The following is a 5,672-nucleotide window of genomic DNA, read 5'->3' on the forward strand; positions in this document are numbered from 1 at the left end:
TTGACAAAAATCCATTTGTCAATGGTATGATAAATCTGGTTGTAACCAACATTGTCTACAAGTCCATTTGTTATTGGCATTATCTGTTAAGTCCAGTTGTAACTCGGGCTCAAATGTTAAAATCCAATTGTAACTGGTGGCTCTGTAAAATATGGTTGTCACCAGCATCTTATTTTAAATCCAATTGTAATTGGAATCCCCAATCAGAGTTGTAACCGACACTGTCTTAAAATCCATTTGTAAATGGTATGATAAGTCTGGTTGTCACCAGCATTTGTTTGCGAGTCCAATTGTTATTGGAATTACCTGTTAAGACCAGTTGTCACTGGCGTCGTTTGTTAAGTCTGGTTGTCACCAGCGTCTTTGATCAAATCCAATTGTAACTGGTATCCTTTTAAAGTCTGGTGGTTACCAGCATTTGTCAAATCCAGTTGTAACTGGTATCATTTTAAAGTCTGGTTGTCACCAGTATCCATCAAATCCAGTTGTAACTGGTATCCTTTTAAAGTCAGGTTGTCACCAGCATCTATCCACTCCAGTTGTAACTGGTATCATTTTAAAGTCTGGTTATCACCAGCATCTATCAAATCCAACTGTAAATGGTATCTTTAAGTCTGGTCGTCACCAGCACCCTTGAAGTCATGTTGTAACTGACACTAATCCGTTGGAGGTTGGTTGTGATATATGTTTATGGTATAAGTCCAATTGTTGTTGGCCCCTACAGAGAGTTTTTTGTCCTTTTGGCCTTGGTGTTTCCTAGAAAGTTATCATTTTGACTTTTTCATTGACAGTAATTTCCAGAATTTTTGATCAGATAATTTTCTTGTGAGAAATCTCCAGATTTGTCAGGAATGTTCAAAGTGTCGTCAGGTCATGTATGAACCTGTTGATATACTCTTTTTGATTTTTCTAAATTTCGTCAGGTCATGTTTGAACCTGTTGTCAGAACTTCTTGATATTCCCCAGCATTGTCAGGTCGTGTATGAACCTGTCGCTGAACTTTTATTCCAGTATTACCAGGTCATGACTGAATATATTTTTGAAGAACCTTTTTCTTTGATTATTCCAGTGTCGTCAGGTCATGTATGAACCTGTTGTAGGATTTTTCCTTAAAAATATTCGGGTTATTAGTAAGTCATGTGTGCACTTACCGTTGAAACCTCTGGTACTCCAATTGTCGTTTATCAACTTTCACTTTGAGTACTCCCTGGTGTGTGTTTGACTCTCCAGCAGGATTGTTATCCCTGGCGAATCGGTTTTACATTATCTGTCTGATTCTCTTTGGGCCATCAGTATTCCCCACAGATTGATATGTCTAGTAGCATCTCCTGTTAAGGATTCATCATACCCCTAACAGATAAATTCGGAACTAAAGAATCCTTCACCCATGCATATCATATCATAGCATTTGCATTTTTTCAGGATCAAAATCTGGGTCCACATGGTATTTAATCATCCCCCACTACGATCCAATGAAGAGGTGCCGCTTCATATTCCTCAGGTGGAAGATGTTTAAATATGGGCAACTGTCATACCCTGATTTTGGTCCTAAAAAAAACTGTCACAATCAATCACTTCTTCTGCTGTAAATGTTTGTGCTAAGACCCTTGGGGACAAACAACTTGCACTAGTTATTAGTCACTTTGTTGAAGGCCATAGTGGACCATTAGAGCATCACCTAATTACTAAGTATATATTTCCGTCTGCAACTGATAGAGAAGACTACTTGCTGGCTAGCCTTCTAGAGTGGGAATGGTGCAACTTACGTTGGAGGCCAGCAGTATGATCATTCATTTGGTTCTATTATTCCTGGCAGCAAAGATCTACAAAATGCGTCTAGCTTACTTGGATCAGTATCATTGAATAATAAATTTAACCATCACTTGGATCAGTTTCATTGAATAATAAATTTAACCATGATCACGGTTTAGCTAATTGGAACTGTTGAACCACAATGCTTTGCCCCTAGTGGGAACTTTGGTCAACATTTTAATTGTTCAAATACACAGTTTGATGAACAAAAAAAGAATTTCTTAAACAATTATGCTGCTGAAAGTCAACAGTCCATTGATTACTACAATCAATCGTTACATGGTGGACAACAACATTCTTATGCCCCTCATGTTGGAAGATCATCTTTTGGGCGTCCTGCTCATGCTTTGGTTACCTTTGGATTTGGTGAAAAAACTCATAATAATGAAAGATTCTAGTCTGTTGAACTCAACATATGGAAGTCAGAGTGTCGTACAGGGCTCAGCATCTATGTTACACTTGATAAAGAAGTTGAAAGGGAAAGTTTATAATTTCAAAAGTCTAAACTTTAAAAGCTGATGATCATAATTATATTTGAGGGTAGATTAGCAATGTGGAGTTCAAGCAGAGTCTCCAAAGAGGAACAAAGTGAATCTTTTCCATTCTCAACTTCTGTCTTCAATTCCTCTTCTGGAAACCCCAGAATCGAAGATACTCGCGGCCTCATACACTTCCTTGCACTTGTTTGCATTGCTACAACATCCAAAGAAGAGGTTTACCGCCGGTACCGCTTGCTATTTTCTGAAACAACAAAGTGCAGAGATGAAAATGAAACGCGAACCGTCGCGCGTATAACAACTCACCAATCAATGCCATGACTCTAGATCCTGCACGGTATCAAACGCAACAATTTCAGCATAAATTTGCCAAGTCTACAACACACATGAGAAGGCGTGAACAAAGAAGAAAAAGCTTACCGTAAGTGAATGTTGGCATGGTGTGAACTACAAAAATCAATTTTTGGTATTTTCAAAATCAACAAGAGGAGAGAAGAGGCGTGAAATCTTGTACTTGTTTCCTAGGCCCTTACATCATCCTATTTTCATTGAGTTGAGTTCCCCGATCAAGCTCCCGCTGCGAGTTCAATTGATGCTTCATTTTGCTCCATGATCTTGTGCTACTTCTCCTTCGAGTCCGCCCGACCGCCATTTTTGAACCTGGAAGCAAAAGAGATCATTATGTTAACGCCAAGATCGTGACAAGATGAACCTGGAAGCAAAAGAGATCATTATGCTACGGAGCATCAAAATCTCAATTAAACCAGCGAAGTGGTGGATCACACACCAGCAGCCTATGCATAATGTTGTTGGTAAGGATGGGCCTCCAAACAGTCGTGTTATTGCTTCTGATTGAGAAATGCCCAGGGTGCATCTGTACGAAGAAATAAACGTCTTAGGAAGTCTCCTGATCTTGCTGGCTGTAATGATTTTGATTCAGCTGCTTTGGTCTTGAGTGAACAAAGGATACAAAGGCAAATGTTAAAGCAATCAGTGGGAAAGAGAAAAATTAGTTGTCTAGAAGATGGTGATTTTGATCATCCTTATGCCCTCGAGGAGCAACGTGCAACTCTGAAGCAATTCTATGAAGCCTCTTCTAGTGGGGTCACTTCCCAGAATAGCATTCACCAACAAAGACCAAATATGGAGTCTGATTCTTTGGGTTGTGTACAGATGCAAACTCCCTCAATGCACCCAGATTGCAACCATACTTCGGATTATACACCCCTCCTTCCTGCAAGCATCAAACAACACATATTATATTCAAGTGAACTCACAACAGTGAATAGCCTTTTACCGGCGGTAAAAGTCCACAAGCAACAAAAGGGAATCGAAACATTTTAGGAAGAAGGTACAAGGTACAAGTTACCTTTTTCAGGATAAACATCAAAATAGGGTAGACAACTGGCAACACCGCAAGCACTCCCAATTCCGATACTCCTTTGGTCTCAACGGCCAATTCAAACCCTAAAAGGATGAATATAAAAGGGAGAACTTTCTCCTCATTGAAGGGGACTGTTTAAAATAAGAAACCCTAAAAATTCAATACGACGGCAAAGTGAGAAAAAACCCTAACGAGATTCAAAGAAGAAAAAGAGAGAAAAACCAGGGAGTTTTCATATAGTTTTTTTCCTCAGTCTCACGAAATCATCTCACACAGTTTACTAGAGTTCCAATCGAAACTCTAATTATCTCAATCCACCACTACTGAACACGGAAGGAGGGGGAGATAATGCGGAGAAGGACCAAGCCATTATCGCAGTCGTGGTTTCACAAGTTATTACTTTCTCCCTATGCTTGTTGTGTTTGTTGTTTACTATTGTTGGGCGTCGCTACTCGAAACTCCATCGTTGGTATCACCCTTGTCACCATTCGTGCTTTATAAAAATGAAATTTGAAGTGAGGATCTCGTGTTATTTTGTGGTGCTTCTACTTAGTTCACGTGCGTGCGCCGTTTCTATTTACTCGTGACCCTTCAGTTTTCCCAACCTTGCTATTTCCCATGAATGGTTGACAACTAGCCATTAATGAGGATGTTTCTTGTCCCTCTGTTCGCCTACCAAACGGCCACGCGGTTAGGGATGGCTTGGGATTCTTGTCGCCTCCCATTTGGGCCAGGCTGGAGCAGGTTCATTAACCCGAACCCAGACAGTCCAAGAGACTGTTGGGTTTTCTTGTCCCAAGCCCACTTCATATTATTAATTTAATTATTTATTTTTTATATTTATATTTTTATTTTAGTTCTTTGTTTATGTACTTGGGTCGCTGTTAAGGTAACAGTTGGCTGTCCATGGCTGAGTGGAGGGAGAGTTATCTCATCTCCCTTTGTGTGGTTGGTCCGATTCCCGTGTGTGGTATTTTGGTTGTTTAGCATTTAATTTTTTATGTTATTCTTAATTCTCATGTATATGTTTTAATTTAATTTCTTCTATACTTATTATTATTTTAACATTTACCACTTTTATTTATTTTAATTGACAAAGCATCGATTTTAATTTATGGATTCAATCGTTCTTATGTTGTTTACCCATGATTATTTTATCGAGATAACAATAGAATTTTGCCGCGTTTCGATTGGTTGCACATGATCATTCAATGTTGACATGATGCATAAACCGGTTTTGAGCACAATACTTAGTTGTAATTTCCCCATCTCCACACCCTTGTAAGTCGTTTGCCTTTAAGCATCGCCATCAACCTCACATAGTTTACTCCTGGGCTTCCTTACAATGAGACGGTTCTCTTGCACTTACACTCATGCATTGCTCGTTGATTATTTTATTCCATTTTAATTATTCCATTACTTTGAATCCCCATTTGAAAAATGTACCCCCACTCCTATGATGTGTGAAATTCTGGTATCATATATGAGATGTCCAAGTTAATGTCACGACACTAATATCTGAACAATACAGACAAGATGAAAGATAAAGAACAGTAATGCAAGAGACACAAGCAATTGTTAACCCAGTTCGGTGCAAACTCACCTACGTCTGGGGGCTACCAAGCAAGGAAGGAAATCCACTAAATAGAATCAGTTCAAAGACTCTCAGTAAACAACTTCAAGTTACAGTCTTTTCACCTTATCTCTACCCGTGTGACTTCTACCTTAGAACTCTTAGATATGAGATCCCACTCACTCCCCCTCAATCACATAAGTGATATAAAACAAGAATTACAATGAAAAGAAGACACTCTTCACAGACACACACTTGATCTTACTTAAAAGCTTCAATCAAGTTGACACACACTCATGCTTAAAAGCTTAGAGTGACAAATTATAACTCAAAAATCAAACCAATTCAATCATTTATGGATGAATTGAATGACTTACAATACACACGACCACACAAGACTAAAACC

The 5,672-nt window shown here is 38.9% G+C and overlaps 1 long non-coding RNA gene across 1 annotated transcript; it reads right to left on the bottom strand.

The window, feature by feature from the left end:
* Positions 1 to 1,867: 1,867 nt before the first annotated feature.
* LOC127075586 (uncharacterized) lies at positions 1,868 to 4,470 on the bottom strand. The gene is made up of 4 exons (XR_007786587.1): positions 3,679 to 4,470; positions 3,097 to 3,543; positions 2,730 to 2,969; positions 1,868 to 2,639 (listed from the first exon to the last, which is right to left on the bottom strand). It is a non-coding gene; the product is annotated as an uncharacterized LOC127075586 (long non-coding RNA).
* Between the last annotated feature and the right edge of the window lie 1,202 nt (positions 4,471 to 5,672).

Source organism: Lathyrus oleraceus, chromosome 4 (genome assembly GCF_024323335.1).
Source record: "Lathyrus oleraceus cultivar Zhongwan6 chromosome 4, CAAS_Psat_ZW6_1.0, whole genome shotgun sequence".
Lineage (NCBI taxonomy): Eukaryota > Viridiplantae > Streptophyta > Magnoliopsida > Fabales > Fabaceae > Lathyrus > Lathyrus oleraceus.